Consider the following 17,333-nt stretch of genomic DNA (forward strand, 5'->3'; position numbering starts at 1 on the left):
CAGACCTCCTTGAGTTCCCAAATTCTTTCCATCATATTGTAGTACAGTTAAGAGAGGCTTAATCCAATAAAACCCACTCTTCGCCTGCTTTGTGCACTGTCTCTCTGAATCTGGCTCTGAGTGTGTGTGTGTGGGGTGGTTTCAGTAAGTTCCTGGGAAGGAGTGGCCAGCTGTAGCCTCTGTTGTTCAGGCCACAAGGGAACACAAGGAGTGTTTTTGGGGTCATGGAGCAGCTACATTCCAGACTTGAATGCTCAGATGGGAGCACTCATTCTGCAGTTTCCACCTCCACTGTTTTCCCTGTGTCACTTATCCACAGTCCTTGAAGCATAATGTCCCTGAAACCCTTGTGCTAATTAAAGCTGCTGGTGTCTGTAACTGGCCAGCAGAACATGTATCAATGCCCTCCTTGTGCATTACACAAGTGTCATTTACCGGTGAGCCAGAAGTCACAGGAGACCAGACTGAGTGCACTCTTTCCTTGATCCTTCATGTTCTCACAACGCTCATGTTGTGACTTTAACAAGGTCTTGTTATAGTTTTGTACTGTTAATGCCGATGAAAGTGAAATGCACTGAGTTCTTTACCACCTTCTGTAATTACTCGCAGAAATTAACTCAGATGATACTTTCTACAGTCAAGGAAAGATTTTAGGAGGGGAATTGACTTTAGTCCTGTGGTGCGAAGTGCAAGACAAGCCAGCAATGCCATGTAGTGTTATTTGACACATCAGGCATGATGCGCCCAAGGTATGGTAGCAGGAATGTGCCAATTGCGATAAGAGTGCTGCGTGTTGATGTACATAGATGCTGGCAAATCGGACAGAAGTGTACCCTGACACATGTACAGATGTGTCGAAACACAACGCCTTTGCTAGCTGACACAGCTAACACAACCGATCCTGAGACCTAGACACAGCAGTGGGTCCGTGCTATCCTTTTAGCCCTGACCCCAACCTGAGGTCACCTGATCACCTCACAGATGAGGGCTTTATTCAATGATGTAACAAATTCAACTGAGAAACCATTTATAGATAAAAAAGTCAAATGGAAATGCTTGCTGATCCAGTGAATCAAATTCAGGACAAATCCATGTTACATTGATGCATAATTCTGTATACCCAATATGGCCGGTCATTGATTGCTATTGCTCACCCAGACACTCCCTCACAGGTGAGGGCCTTATTCAGTGAAGTAACAAATCTTTTGTAAATTCAATTGAAAAATTGCTAATAGATAGAATAATCCAATTGGAATGTTAGTGCTTGGCTGTTCTGCTGACAAAGTGAAATCCTGTAAATACAACATTACTTTTGATAGAGATACCATCATCTTACAGTATATTGACATATAGCTCAACCCTACTGATAATATGATTGTAAATATAGTGTTGTATTTGCATGAATGAATGATGACTTAAACAGCATTAGCATTGTCAATGTGTAACCTAAAAAACTGACGAATGGGTAGTGTACCCACCTATGGCAAATGTGTCCGTTTCAGTGTTTCACCAACGGTTTAATCCTGATTTATTGATTAAAAAATATTGTGGGTTTCAGTCTTAAATAATTCATTACTGCTGTATTTTTTTTTAGTTCTACAGTTTTACAAATAATGAATGTGCAAATTTGTTCATGTTCTGCCATATTAGCAATGACAAATTGCCTGCATTCTCCAAAGAGTCTACAATTATTCCAACCAGCCTCACTGTAATATGGTCATCGCAGCAGGAGCTGAGAGTTGGATACAAAATCTATGGGACAGCCTTCAAAGAGAAAGCTATTGTCTCCCCTGCCACATTGCGGTGTGGAAATCACAGTGGGCACGCGCACAGAGACCGATCTGAAATTACAGGCCTCCATCCACGCTTTGCAATCTGAGGCTTGCAGGCAGCAGGACTGGCATGATGTCCCAGGCCCTCCGACCCTGGAGTCCCGAAGCCACAAGCTGCTGCTGTTGTACTGTACTTCAGTCTCTGTGGCAAACAAGCCTCCTGTATTCTCTATCCAACATACACCAACAAATCTAATTAACCTTCCCTCTCAGCTGAACGCTCCTGCCTCTCCTCTACCACAGCTGTGTACTTTGAGAAGTCCTCACTGCTTTGATTGCTCTTTCTTCCTGAGCGTTTGGACACTGAAACCTTGGTGCCAGTTAGTGGGACCTGTTGTTTCAGAGGTAGTCATATTATGTTGGGCTTGCCCTGTTTTGGGGTTTCATGGGTGCTAAGTTGTGCAGTGTCTAGAGCAGGTGGTGCTGAGAAAGACTTTCTTTGCCTTTTCACTGCACATAACCTCTCCAGGGAGGAGCTATAGTCTGCAAGATGGAGTTTAACTAGGTTTCTTTGGTACATTTACTATACAGAGGCTGCGTGTTTTTGTGTTTGTGTGCATTGTAGATGCTGAATGAATGTTACAGATGCTTCTGTGTATTCCTGTGTACTGTGTATATTTGGCAGTGTTTGTGAACTTTGCTAGAGGCAGCATTGCAGCATAGTGCAGTGAGGTTCTGAAGTGGGTCAGCCTCTCTGTAGTGCTGAAGCTCCTGTTCGCTCTCAGAGGAGCATGTGAGAACAAAAAAAAAATATAGCCAGGAGAACTCTGCCATCACCATCACTGTGACTACACACATTTCTGTCCCCTGTGGACACGGAGAAGCTAAAAAATGATACAAGATACCTGCATTCTGGATTAATGCTCCCATGGTGATGTATTCTGAAAAGTCATCCATCTGTCTTTGCTATGCATATTCAGAGGTTGGCTCCGCATATACTAGTTCTCCACTACTTCTCACTGGTGTCACAGTAAGCCCAATTTGTTCAAGTGCAGCTTTTGTTTCATTGGAATTTTAATATTGTTTTTGAGTATGTTTCATAATGAAGCAATTGTAGATATGCAGCAGATTCACTGTCAGTATGATTTTTTGTTTATATGGATATGTTTCTCTCTAGAAGTTACATCTTTTGGCTTGGGGTTTCAGCTTGGCTGCTTTGAATGATGAACATTTGGCTGCTCATGGATCTTCCAGTCCTCCCTGGCAGGCAGAGCTGCCTTAATTGTTGCATGCCTCTGGAACGTGCCTCGCTAATGGGGCTGTTGGAGTCCCAATCAGTCAGCGCTGTGTTTTCTGTCTTTGACATCCCAGCTTGAGCATGCAGGGCAGCCTTGATGATGCAACAAAGTGCTTTGGTTTGGTGACGCCACTCAGGAGGCTGTGGCCTGAAGGAACGATATCTTTTTCATGCCTCTTTCAGGCCCTGTGATGCCAAACTTGGATCCAGCAGAGATGACGTTTTATGTTAATGTCTGCTGGGTCTGTTTTTGTGTTTGTTGCCTGGCTGGTCTTGTGAAACAACGGGTGTGATGAAATATGACAGCCATGCACTCAGACAGTTACGGAGACTAATTTCTCAGACTGTGACAACCTAATTCACGCTCAATATGCAGAGAATTTGTTTTGATGTTACTTCAGAAAATCCTCAATGGGGAGGCTTGTTTGGTTGATGCCATTACTGATGCTGCTATCCTCTGTAGTGTGTAGCTCAGTAAACATTCCATCATAGCTGATTGACATCACTTAGCACAGGTAAAAGACCCTACATAGATTGCAGTCAGGGTCCTGTTAAACTCCAGAGATTTGAACAGTAGGAGCCTATTGCTCATTCCCTGGATTTATTGCAGATTAAATCAGGAATGCCAGCATCTTTTCATTGAAAGTGTCCAAGGGCTGACTCATTGTGTGTTTTCCCACAAGTCTATTGAGGTGATTTGGGAAACAGCAGTGGTCTAATACCGCAAATGAGTCATGATCCCTGTGATGGGCCCCTCCCCCTGCCGATCTCCATCTCTATCTACTCAACAGTCCAGGGCCTCCGGAGCTGCGGAGCAGCTGATGAGAGGAGGTTTAACCATTCAGACCAAAATGAGCATTATTATTTCACTACTCACTGGCATTCCCTTTGCTCCCCTCTGTTGCTTAATCTTTATTTTGGCTTTAGAACAAGTACTGAAACTCCTGGCAAGGAAAAGGAACCTCTAATAGGGGGAGATGTGAGCACCTTGTCACCATATGGGGCTCGGAATTCCACCGAATTGCTCTCTAATCTCCACAACATGTTAGGAATTTGAAGCCCTTGTTTTTCAGGAGAAAATAGCAGTCCACTCACCACGTGTCTTCTCTTTTGGCATGCAGTGTGGAAGTGGCATTTGTAGCACTCCTATAGCACTCCTGTAGACTTTTGAAACATGTACATGGGTGACCTACTGTGTCTATGTTGTTGGTTGTGGGACACTCCTCTTTTGGTCCAGAAACTGATAAATGATGACACAGGCCCTGGTTCTAGCACGGGCAGATGTGGACAAAGACAGGGCAGAGTTGGGAGTGCTGGTAGGTTTTCTGATTTGTGGGCTTGGCTGATAAGGTGTCTACTCTGCTGAAGTAAAGTAGTTATGTGCCAGATATCGTTGCCCTATTTTTGTGGTGTGATGCACTGCCGGGCAGTGAAGCAGTTCAGCAGTTTGCTATTGTTCCGAAAGGTCCTTCACTGACTCGCTAAATGACTGCTGGTGATTCAAGGCTGTCTGCTTCCCAGACCAACTGATGTCCTCATCTCTAGTTTGGGCTTTTATTCCCCTAGCTGGTAGGAGATTTTAAGTGGTGTGGAATGGGTCAGAACAATCTATTGCATTACTCATTATTTTCCAAGTTCACATATTGATTGTATAATGTTTTTAGTTGGAATTCCCAGGGCAATGTTTGATCTCTGTAGTTGTTTCATTTATTTTTCCTACATTTACATTTTTGTTTTATAATTTTAGTCATTACAATTTCCATTAAAACTGTAATCTAGAAATTGAACACAAGCTTAACTTTGTGGTGATTAAAATATGTTCTCTGGAATCTTTTAGCAACATACAGTAGCTGTTACAGTTTCATTATCAAGGTGGTGGCATATTTGCTGTGTTTAAAAAAAGATATGACAGTGTTGCTTTTCCATGAAACAGTTAGATATGGCTTCTGTTTGTGGTACAGCCTAGAGTCAACACAAATTGACTGCAGTTTATGTGACACAGCGTCACTCTGAGAGATGTTGTTATTTGTGGGGGCATCAAATCTGGAAGAAGTATGTCACAGGGTTGTGTTTTTGTGGCTTTTAGGGTGGGGATCTATTGGCTTCTTATTACAAGACAAAGTCAGTTATGTGTAAACAGTGAGAGTCATCATTTTCTTTCCCAGTGTGTGGAGAATCATTTGTGGTGGAGTTGCATACAGTTGCTTTTTGCATCCGTGAATCATAATCTGGAACAGGCTCTTCCCTGTTTGATACATTCCGCAGGTTTAGCAGAGGTCTTCCGATATCATTCTTCTTCAGTCTTTGTTCACTGCATCACTGGCCGGAAAAAGTTGTTTTCATCATTTTGAGATATTGCTTAGTTCTTTCCTGAGGCCAATGGACTAATGGGCTTTGGTCTGTGGAATCCACTCCAGTGTTTTCTCCCTCATTGGGCCATTTGCTGAGGCCCCAGTGGGGCAGACAACAATAGGCTTCATATGAAATATTCACCATGACTGGGGCATTCCAGCAAGCAGTCGATCTGTTCACAGCACTTTAGTGGTTAGATAAAAATCTGCTCCGATTGAAGAGAAAAACACAACTTCAATGCTTCCAGGGATCCAAAATAAGATTGAGTGTTCATTTTGTTATTGGATGGTGCCTGCCTGCTATCTGGCACGCAATGCTTATGGCCCTGTCTTGTCTCTGTTTGTCTCAGTCAGGATTTCAGCTTAATGAAATGAGGGTGCATCCGGAGTCCTGAATTAGATGTGAAACAATTGTTACGTATCTTATTTATTTGCTGAAATTGCTATGGCAGAGGGACCGGCCTGCATGTCTGCCAGTCTTAGTGAGAGGGCGACGCTCCACAGTGCTCAGGTGGTAGCAGCCTGGACAGTGTGCAGATGCTCCCAGTAATTGCAGTGAAATCTGGGGATGTGTCATGTAGGGGAGAGGTGTGAGTTTCAGTGTCAGGGTTGTCTCTCTCGCCGTGTTCCAAACTCTGCTGTCAAACACAAACACAAATCCCTGATTAAGGAACCACCTGCATGGCTGAACTGATGTAGACCAGAGAAGTCAGGTGTGCACATAAATTCTACAAAAACCCTACTTGTTGGCGTTACTGACGAACCCTCTTACTCATTTGGCTATGAAGGGTTTAGATGAGAACTGACTTTTCAAGAAATCCGCTGTGTGCCATTTCAGGATATGTATTTAAAGATTTAAAGATTGGGCTTGACCAATGTTGTTTTGTTTTTAAATCCAAGAATGGAACCTACGTGAACATTTTATTCACAGCAGGGTAGAAACCAGCTGAGCCATTATCATATCAATTAAATGTCATTTTACCTCTTATAGCAAGTTGCTTCAGTTAACCACACAGAATTTTATTAAAAATGTGAGTGATTTTTCTTTGTAACTTCACTCAAAGACATTTTTTTAAGCATAATGCATGGACATCATTATCAACACTGTCAGTGGGCAGTGTTGTTTCCTACACGGTTTGTAATGTGTCACAGACCACCTTTGTGTATGAAGTTCACATTCCTGCTGAGGCATAAAGGAAGAGCACAGTGCTAAGGCCACAAAAGCACAGGATGTTAGCATGTATTGTAGTTAATGCTGTTGGTGTCGGTCCAGCCCTCCAAGTCAGTTCCCTACGCAGTGCTTTTGTAACCTCTGCAATCCTGTGTGAAAAGCTGACTAGGACCTTTTGAGAAACTTGCATATCTGCCTCTTTTCTAGCAGTGTAAAGCTGACAAAAAGCCCTGTGGTTATATTCCGTTTTCCCAGAGAAAGATTTGCTTTCGATTGTGTTACTGCTTTTCTTTTGCCAAAGCTGGCTTCTTACAGCTCTTTCTCGAGGAGGATTATTGGAAAAGGCTGTCACTGTCCAGTAATTTTTTTTATACTCGCAAATAAAAGTACTGTGGCAGCGGTGTGTTTGTGTGTGTGTGTGTGTGTGTGCACAGCTGTTTGTGTTTGAAAGAAGAGAGAATTGCCTTACTGTTGGCTACTGCTGACAGAAATATCTTGTGAGAGAGAACGTTAGTGTGCCTAACCAATATATTTAGACTTTGATTTAAAATGAGATATTGGCCAGTCAGCCCTGTCCAGCTCTAATATGAAGGACGTTCCTCTGTGACCACAGCTAGTGAACGTTTTTATGATTATTACCCTAATCATAAAAAAACAATGTCTTAGTGGGCAAATTATTCCAGTGAGCTTTAGGAGTCTTGGTCTGTAAAACCTGCTGTGAAAGCGGTCTCACCCTGCTTTAAGGAGCTCCTTGCACACCTTCAGCAACTTCACGATTCTTGCTTTAATAGAACATTTTAGTGTCTGATTTTGTAAGTGCTGTTTGGGAATATTTTCCAGCCAGTCTTCCTCTACCCATAAAGAACTTGTGTGTGTGTCTGAGTCTATGCAGTACATGTATCTGGATCGGGATCCAACGTTGTAGTGAGTTATTTTTGGGCTCCACTTACATGCTGCAGAACTCATTGCACAGCAGTAAGAGCTGTTGAATGCAGTACCCGCCCCCAAAACCCCCCTTTTGACAAAAGCTCTCCACACACTCAGCCTGGCTGCAGTCATCTCACACCCTCCACTCTATTTTAAGCCTTCAGACAGAGACCCGCTCCCCCTTGAGTGGTCCCCACTCTCTCTGTGTGGGCCAGAGCATGGGCCTCTGTTCAACCCAGACATTTACACACACACACAAAGCAGCTCCTGCCAGCTGGTGCAAAGGTAATAGCAGAGGTAACCCTCCGGATGGTGCAGCCTCACTAAACCTCTACCCTGGTTATACACTGAAAGCATGAGCAGCATGCTTACTAAAGTTGACTTTCTTTCAGGAGAGTTGACATAGTTGTCAGGGCTGTGCAGTTTACTTTCTTTATTCATTCTATGAATGTGGACTGAAACAGGCTAACCTTGGATTGAATTTCTATGGACATTTTCTTGCATTTTAAGTTAATTAACCACTGGTTGAATCGCAACAAAAGCAAACCTGCTATACACCTTCAGAACATCACTTTTTTTTTAACTTTTCTTTAAATTTTCACTGACAGCTAGGACTATGGATTATTTTATTATTCCTGCATTTTGCTTTCCAGACACAAAAAAGCATTCACACTTGTAATAATTACAGTAACAGTGTTATATAACTTCAGCAGATCTGTACCAGTAAGCCGCTCTTTCTTGATGAATTCAGTTTACCAGGGTGGGGTTGGATTCCACAGTGGGCAGACAGCAGGAAAGCAGAGCGCACCCGCGTTTCCTTCCCGTCTGCATGCAGTTTGCCCGGCTCCCACATTGCTTATAATGCTATGCCAGCAAAACCCCACTTACCATTTCAAATAGTTCAGATAAACAAGTACCCAGGGTTAAGGACATTGTGTATCCCCACTCTGCAGACATTAGTATGAGTTGTCACAGCCTATTGACTTGGTATAAGGTTTCAAGGTTTCAAATTCTCAACAGTGTTTCTAAGTAGCTGGTGGGGCATAATGCTTTTTATCAGATGATATCCATCCACTCCAAATGTTAGGTTAAGTGTGTCATTTAGAAAAACTTCAAGAGATGATTTGAATGGGAAAGTACCCATACGACAAATTCTTAAATAAATCTAATGTTTCCAACCACAAATACACTAAAGTGATTAACACACTGTATCTTGGTTTCAGGTTTCATCAAATTTGCTAAACATCCTTAGTCATCGACCTTGGAAAGTACCCCTTTTTTTGTCAATTAGGAGAGGGGGATGAGGTTAAATTGATTTGAGTGGCTGTATGGCATCAGAATTGTAGCTAATCAGATGACTGGTGCTCACCGGACATCCTCTGTCTGAAAGAGACAAAAACACACAAGCTCCTCAGTGTTCCTGATAATCACAGCTGTAGACAGCGAGGCGCAGTGGCTCTATCAGCTGCTCTTGCAGTCCCTTCTCCTGGTATTGGAAAGGCCTGAAGCAGCACTCACCGAAGTGTGCAATGATGACTGTTGTTCTTTGCATAATTACTATTAGATTACCCTTGTCCCCCTGGGTTAAAATAGTTACGTTGTGGATCTATTACAGAGTGGCATCTGAAGATCCCCAAAGGTCCTTGAGGAGGTTCCAAGGGGCCTCCAGCAACATCAACAATAGTTTAATGTTTTCATTACTCACACAAATGATCCTCAGCACAGTCAGTGTAAATGTGACTACTACAATCACATGTTTCTCTTTTTACAACTGTCATCCCCTTTGCCTGTCTCTCCTCTTCATCTACTGTACATGCCTTGGACGACAGAATGTTATTTGAGAGGGAAAAGGATAATTCCCGTTCATTACAAATTCTCTTATTTTCTTAGTTTTGGACATAATTTCTATCGTTCGATCTGACATAACTACAACAGTCGAACTGGGCACAAATCACAATATCACTGTCAGACAGGTTGTAAACAAGCCAACAGATTAGCAGGATTATCGAAATGACTTCATTTTAAGGTAAAACCTGGAGTAACTGCATCCCAAATGTTGGTTATAATCCCTCATTGCCAAGGAAAACCATGTGTGTGCACTATAGCAACTGCAGTGGGATAGTTTGGGCAATACTTTTGCTGTTGGCCTTCATTTTCTCTTCCATATAAATTTGGCTTACCTGAGGGTTTGTTTAAAGTCTGTATGATGATCTGACTGCTTATATTTCCAACCCTGCCCAACATGTTTTTAGCGATGTTGACACCTTGCCAGATCTCATCAGCTAACTTTGTGACTACAATATTATTACCAGTATGAATGGTGGTGGCCAAAGCTGCAAAAACAAACATACACCTAAGTTGTAAAGACATCGAAATTATCCTTTAAAGTAAATCCATAGTGTGAGTAGGTCTCGGCAATATCTAGAAGCCAAGCACCAGACTGTGGGTGGGTTTGGGATTAGGAGCAGCTCTGGCTGATGTCCCAGAGGGCTCTGAAGGGTTGGGTTGAGATTTCCTTCCTGTAGGGAATCATGATATCTGTCATCCTAACTACTCTGACCCATCTCTTAATAGGAGAGTTTAGAGTCTGTGGGCTGTCATCACTGCTCTTCCAGTTAACAGCTATTTTGGGTCAAGATCCTGTTTACTGGATACCAAAATCTTCAGAAGTCAGCATTTCCTGTTGCACAGAAAGTACTGTACAGCAGCTGGAGGAGGGGGTTGTTTCATCTCGAGGGGAGATGATAGAGACATTTGTGTGTTTGTGTGTGTGTGTGTGTGTGTGTGTGTGTGTGTGTGTGTGTGTGTGTGTGTGTGTGTGTGTGTGCACGTTTGGTTGATTAAAGTCTGGGCGGGGGGTTAGCAGCCAGATGCTAGGCCTGCAGCTGGCTGGCTGAGTGGGAGGGGAGCTACATTGAAAAGCAGCAGTGCCAGCAAAGTGGGGCTTAACCAGACACTGAGAGGAGATAATCCATATTTCATCTGCATCCTCCTCTTCCTCCCAACCACCTGCAGAGCAACACAACACACAGACCCAGAGCATGAATAGTGCATGACACAGAAATAAAATTTGAAAAGTGCTAATGACTGAAGGGAAGAAAAAGATCCCCTTTCAGATCCAACACCTTGGGGGATCCTCAGAACTCTGGAATTACTCTATTAGATAGTGAGATCCGAAGTTGCCTCGTCTGCCAAACAAACAAAAAAAACCTCCACCCACACCCACCCTGTTGCCCCTCCTTCTTATGCAGCAATGTAGCATGCACCGCTTGAGTTTGGATCCGGCCAAAAGGCATTACTCTGCATTCATAATATATACTCTCTGGAGCGCTCTCCTGATCATTCAAAATGATGATGTTTGATGAGTTTTTTTGATGAGTTTTTCTGATATTTTTAATTCATCTAACAAATGTTTGGGATTAAACCAAACTTTATAGTGAATGAGCCTTAGCTTAAAAAATGCTATTTATTTTTATACCAATGCTCTTGCTCAAATGTACTGCTTGTTTAGCATGGGGGGAAAAAAGGCACGGTACCAACACTATACTTTAGATATCTGCCTAGTTTCAAATATTCATCAGCTTGCTGCTTTGAAAGTAAGCTTAAAAGACTCTCTTGCTCGCTTAGCGTCACACACACACACACACACACACACACGCACATGCACACACACACACACACACACACACACACACACACACACACACAGTCCACACACACACACACACACACACACAGTCACACAGCACCACAACGAGGGCCTTGTCTATTGTCTCTCTGCATTTTTATCCCCCACTCAATATTCAGAGGAAATCAGGTAGACTTGTTTCCATTAGCTTGTAAATGAGATGTTGCTTTTTGTGGCGCTATTAATTTCTGATTAAAAATCTTAACTGCAACACAATGTCATCTGCAGCAAACCAATACCTCCTGTTCCAATCCAATTTAGCGCTGTTTACCTTTTCCAGAGGAAGTGGAATACATTAGGTACCAGATATGGTGGCCTTGCCTTTCTCTCCTTCTCACTTGACTTCATAGCAATGCAGACTAAGACTCGCTGTTTTTCACTTCCAACTCTGCAAGATGAGAGGGAGCTCTGTCTTTGTTTTGGAGTGATGTGGAGGTCACAGTGTCTGTGTACTCTGGTTGACCCACAGATTTCAGATCTGTGGTAGTCTTTTAACATTAAGCTCTGGCTCCGAACTGCTCAAACTCTGAGGGAGTGTTTGAGCAGAAGGCTGCTTCGGTCCTCTATCATCTAACTGTAAATGACCGTCTGATGGAGGAACGCTTCTTCTTTATCATCATGTTAACATTTAATATTGTAATATTTTATGGCGTCAGACGGTTAAGATGCCTTTAATCGATGACATGCAGAAAAGGGCCACAGGTCAGACTCGAACCCTGGGCCACTGCAGCCGGGACTCAACCTTGGTATATGGGGCTATCCAGGTGCCCTGGTTGACAATTACTTTGATTCTTTTGATTCGTCTCACATGTGGTTACATACTGTGTACTGATCAATACTACAGCACAGGCTCTCATAGTTATTTTTGTTATTATTAGCATTTGGTGGAGAGTGTCCACAGTCAAATGATCCAAATGGGTCGTTTGTGGCTGTCTTTAACTCTATAAATGCCAAAAAGACAAACAAATGAAAGTTAAACAGGTTAATAAAATGGGTAAAAACTGCACAATAGACCTTTTTCACAGCAGCAATTTTTTATGAAATAATAGGTTAAACACAAGTGTTACCAATGATACTAATTAAGGCTCTGTTGAGTGCATTCACAATAGCAGCACCCTGACCTCGTCTGACTTGAATGACACAGAACCTTAATTAGTATCATTGGTAATACCCGTGTTTACCCTATTATTTCATGTCAAAAAGGCTGCTGTAAAAAAGATCTATGCTCTAAATAAATCCGGTTTGAAAATATCTTGTAATGTTCTTTTTGTTTTGCCCAGATGGAAGCACTCAGAGTGAGAGAGCAGAGCACTGCACTGACCTGATGTATGCCCCTGTGCACACCTACTCACCCACACACACAGACACACACATTCACTACACAAGGCCTTTTGAACAGAGCAGAGCAGTGTAGATGTGATATCACATTTCTTTTCATGTGACAGAGAGAGAATAATAAATAAAGTAACAGGGCCGTAGCTCAAGCCTCCTGATAGATTTATCCAACTGCACAATGGCTCCTTTATGAGACACATATACATCCAACCTCACCTTATCTTACGACCCATTGAAGGATAGCAGTAAATTGGCAAGGATTTCTCCACCGGCCAGTTCTCATGGCTTGTCCTCTGCCTCTGGCTCTGACGCCACGCCATTGCCCGCAAAATGAGCCTAATCCTTTACCACGCGGTTGGCACAAGGCTGTAAAAATATCCCCAGAGGAGGGTTAATCACGTTTGACCGAGTGCATATTTGAAAAGCAGTCACAGTTATTGTGATGGACTGTTAGCTCTGCGAGGTGTTTTCTACGTGCGCAACAGTTTTTCAGAGCAGAGTTCTAGTGATGGTGGAGGTGTCTTGGGGTTCCAGGGCTCCTTCCAGGTTATAGGGGTTTCCTGTCAAAATGAGGAGTAGTTTAATTTGCTCCAAACTGTCCAACTAGAGAACGCATTAGAGTAAATGCAGTCACAATTTTCCTTCTCACCTCTATTACCTCCCTAGGGGCTGTGTAGACATTTATGCAGTTTGGAAGTAAATCATTAAAAGCACAAAATGTGTCAAACCACTCAAACAGTTGCTGACCTATGAAATAAGGCACTGTTTTGATGACATACATCCTGCCCTCCCCTTGTAGAGAATCCCCTACGCACCCTACCACCGCAGTCCCAGTGGAGGGCATTTAGTATCTTTCCGAAAACAGTGAGAGCACCCTGCTAAGCCTGTTAGTAGTCCTCCTTTATAACTACCTCAGGCTTTACTGTTTTCTACACAAGAGAGACAGAAAGAAAGCCAGAGATGGAGGAAGGTGGGGGGTAAATTTCTGTTAAATGGGTGACCCTGCGGCTGCACATGCAGGCAGATTTTGGAGAAAGGGTGTCTGGGGGACAATAAGTGTTGCACTGGTAGCCCCGACAGGAAGTGGAGCATATGTCCCCTTTCCAACTCCCTAAATCTCAAGTAGACCTCACATGAACTGAGCTTCTGGCAAAGCCTGTCTCACAGCCTCCTCCACACATTGCAATCTCCCCCCCCTCCAATCACCAGCACTCTGACGGAGTCATACTGACAGTGATCCCGAGGCCGAGGGGAGGGGCGCTGCAAATAACCCACCCTCTGGGAACCCTGAGTTACGCCATCACAGCAAACCCACCACCACTCCGCCCACCGACTGTGGCCAGCTACCACTAATCTGCCTCCACAGTGCGGAATTCTTCTTTTTCAGTCTCTCTCTCTCATGGCCGCACCCGCTGTCCAAACAATCAAACCCTGGCCATGAGTGCTGACCCCTCTCCGAGGCTCATTGTTTTAGTTTTTCTCTACAGGCTCCATGTGGTTTCTCCTCCTTTTGTTTTTTATTTATCATCCTCCTCCCCCTCTCTGTCTCTTCAGCTACTTACTGAAAATCTGCACAACTTATTTATCTTCCTGCTGCTCGGGTTGCTGTGTGCTACCATGAATTCCATGTTGAGAGTGACTTTCTGCACGTTTGACTCCTAATCTGACTCCAGGCCTTGAATTGCGAGGAAAACAGATGTGGTATGTGACTCCATGTGTGCTAGTGTGTATGTACGTATGGTGTATAATTGATGGCATATGTAAGAAATTACCCAAGGTTTCAAAACATCTCCCTGCCAATTTGAATGGTAATATTAGCCTTTTCAGAGATTAAGGTGTTGTCAAATGCTGCCACGGGTCCATCTGTCACTAGATAGTTGGTTCGCAGTGGGAAAATGTGGTCGCGATTCCCCGTCGTGAAGCAATCAAGCTTTAGCTGCAGGTTTGTTTGTCTTTTTGGCTGGGCGGTTGGTTGTGAGGCTTGGAGGTGGCCTCTGTCTTTGAGGGTCTGAGCCTGTCAAGCGGCTTGGCTTACCCAAGTTTTGTCTGGGCACTGGTACAGTGGAACAAAAGGGCACGTTGACGGAGGGTGGCGTCGGGGAGGGGAGTAAACGGGGGCTCCAGGGAAAAGGTAGAAAAAGCAGGACTGGGGTGGGAAATGATGGAGGCGTCTGAAACCAGGAGGCCAAGCGTGAAAGAGATGAGGAGGGAGAGGAGCCCAGATTTGGCCCAGGATCAGTCGCCAGAGAAGGAGAGATTAAGGTCCCATCATTCCCAGCTGCATCATCAGGGCTTTGGCCCTCTCCCCTACAGTTATTTGTGTGTTTGTGTGTGCTTTACCCCTTAAAACTGCGGCACGCACATAAACCAACACCAGATCAGCTGGACTTCCAATCATATCAGAGAGTTGGGACCTCTGTGCCATCTGTAAGTGAGATGAGGCCTGCCTGGCTGGCCTTGGATAGGAGTGAATGCTCCCCACTCTCTCCTTTTTCACCCTGGGAGAGCATGCTGCTTTGGGCTTATGCCATGCATTGTCAGCCTCTCTAGTTCCCCTTCCTCTACTTGACTTCCCTTCTGCCTCCGTTTCATTCCACAAACAAGCCTTGTTTTGGCTGGATGTTTGGATCACACGGCCACGGTTCACAGTTGTTGTTTTTTTACAGGTCACCCTAGTGCTCTATGCTCTCACACACTCCCTCTTTCTCTCTCATTCTCTTTTGAACTTCATCATGTGATTCTTTGCTGTGGAGAGCTGCCGAGAGGGCAGGTGGTAGAAACAGAAGGGGCTGATGGGAAATTGGACAACCCAAGGTTAGCCAGGCGATCTTTGCTGGAGGATTAATTGTGTAAGAGCCATGTAATGATTGCTGGCATGTCTCCGGAGTGAAATCCTGTTAGTCACTGCACAGGGGTCAGGCTAAGACTGAGCATGTCGTGTATGTGTGTGTGTGGATGAGGAAGGAAGGTGACTCTGATCATGCTGGTATGCATGACCAGGTGGCGATCTGACAGGTTCTGTTGTCTCAACCTGAAAGTAACCACGAGCTCCCTCCCACTGTGTTCAGACTGAGACATGTATATCGAATTTCTGCTCACTGAGGTTGCGTAGTAGTGAGAGGGAAAACTGTCCTCATGTATACCTGCAGTAACTGACAACAAGAAATATGTGGTGCTGATAATAAGAATAATTTCTTGTAGATGATTGGCTTTCTAGATCTCAATATCTCTTTGGACTTGTCCTCTAGCTTTAAAAGCTCTATAAAAAAGATTTAACTTTTAGAGGCTGATATTTGCAACCTAATTATTCCTGTACTGTATACAGGACTGTGTATTGAACCTCAATACCTTTTAGGTACCCACCAAAATGGGTATGTAACCCCTTAAAAAGAAGACTGTCAAGTACCGAGTGCTGATATTGAACATCTTCTCAGATTCCTTTCATTCATTCTGTATTTTATTTCAGTCTGTGTTTATATTTGGTGTCTAGCCTCTGACCTCATCCCTCCCCACAAAAGAAACAGCAAGGACTGCCGAGGTGCCCCTGAGCAAGGCACCTAACCCCAAAAAACCGCTCATGGGACGCTGCTAACGTGGCAGCCCATCACTCGACCTTCTTTCTCCATGTTTGCATGTCCACAAGCCCTGCATGTACATGAGTGTGCATTTCAGCCTGTGTGTGTATAAAAATAAAAAAGAGTGAAAAAAAAAAGGAATTCCTCCTATAGGGGATTAATAAAGTAAATCTTAAATCTTAAATCTTAACTTCCCAAAGGGAACTCAGAACATACAGGTGGAAACTGGGATGGATATTTGAGAACTTTGGCCTGAAAAAAGGGCTTTGTAGGAAAACAATTCCTTCCCAGAGCTAATGCTTTGGGAATAAAAGGTTTTAGTACTGATACAAAAAACCCAGGTATCATATGGACCTAGTGCTGAAAAAGGATATCCAGCCCTTACTGTATGGTTAGGAATTATTTACAGTGTTTTAGAATAAAATAGTCCCAATGCCAAAATAAGGTTATTTTTGATATATTATGTTAGTAATATATAAATAGATTTAACTTTTTTTTGTGGCATTTGGTGCATTTTATTAAATAGTGACAGTGTTGTATGGTATGCATCTTAACCACTAGACCACCAAGATGCCCCCACTCTTTTTTGTCATTTAACAAATGCCAACCTGCTTAATGTGTACGTGTCGAATTAGAAATTTTGTGTACATAAAATATAGTATAAAATTTGAAAGTTTACCTGATTTAGATCAGCAAATCTGTTCACAGATTAAGGTTAAGAATCTGATCAAGACATTTTTATACTTACTGCTACATTTCAGTCAGAAGTACTGAAAACGTATTGAGCCCTAATACTGTATACTTCCTATTATTAGTACTAATACTATCACTCGAGCATCAATAAAAGGGAGTGTTTGCACTATATACCTTGGACACCTACCGTGAGGATGACTCATTCTCTTTACTCCAACTGAAGTTTTCTTGTTGTGATTCTGTCCTGGGGGAAGGAAAGCCCCTTATCTGCGTACACTCTCCTTTTCCATCATTTCACTCTATCTCTCCATCCTCAGACGACACTGAGCAGCTTATTGAACACAGATGATGAATGGGTGTGGATTGATGGCAGATAGCAGGCCGCCGCTAATTGACACCGCTGTATCACTTCATCTCCCGTCTTTGTATTCTCCTCCTCCTCCTTCTTTTCTTTTCGAAGCACAGCAATCCATTACGGTTCAGATTAGTCGCTCTTAAGGAGCCGTATTGCCCCTGCATGATCC

General features: G+C 43.4%; 1 protein-coding gene across 13 annotated transcripts in view; it reads left to right on the forward strand.

Moving 5' to 3' along the window:
* The window catches only part of arvcfb (ARVCF delta catenin family member b), a 198,945-nt gene that overhangs the window by 100,889 nt on the left and 80,723 nt on the right, over positions 1–17,333 (forward strand). The window contains exon 1 of one of the 13 annotated variants that reach the window (XM_051421951.1): positions 14,125–14,242. The exons of the other annotated variants lie outside the window; for them this stretch is intronic. The gene's annotated coding sequence lies outside the window, so the exon portion shown is untranslated. Of the gene's footprint in view, positions 1–14,124; positions 14,243–17,333 lie in introns of those variants that run through there. 13 annotated transcript variants of the gene reach the window in all.

This window comes from Dicentrarchus labrax, unplaced genomic scaffold (assembly GCF_905237075.1).
Source record: "Dicentrarchus labrax unplaced genomic scaffold, dlabrax2021, whole genome shotgun sequence".
Taxonomy (NCBI): Eukaryota; Metazoa; Chordata; class Actinopteri; family Moronidae; genus Dicentrarchus; species Dicentrarchus labrax.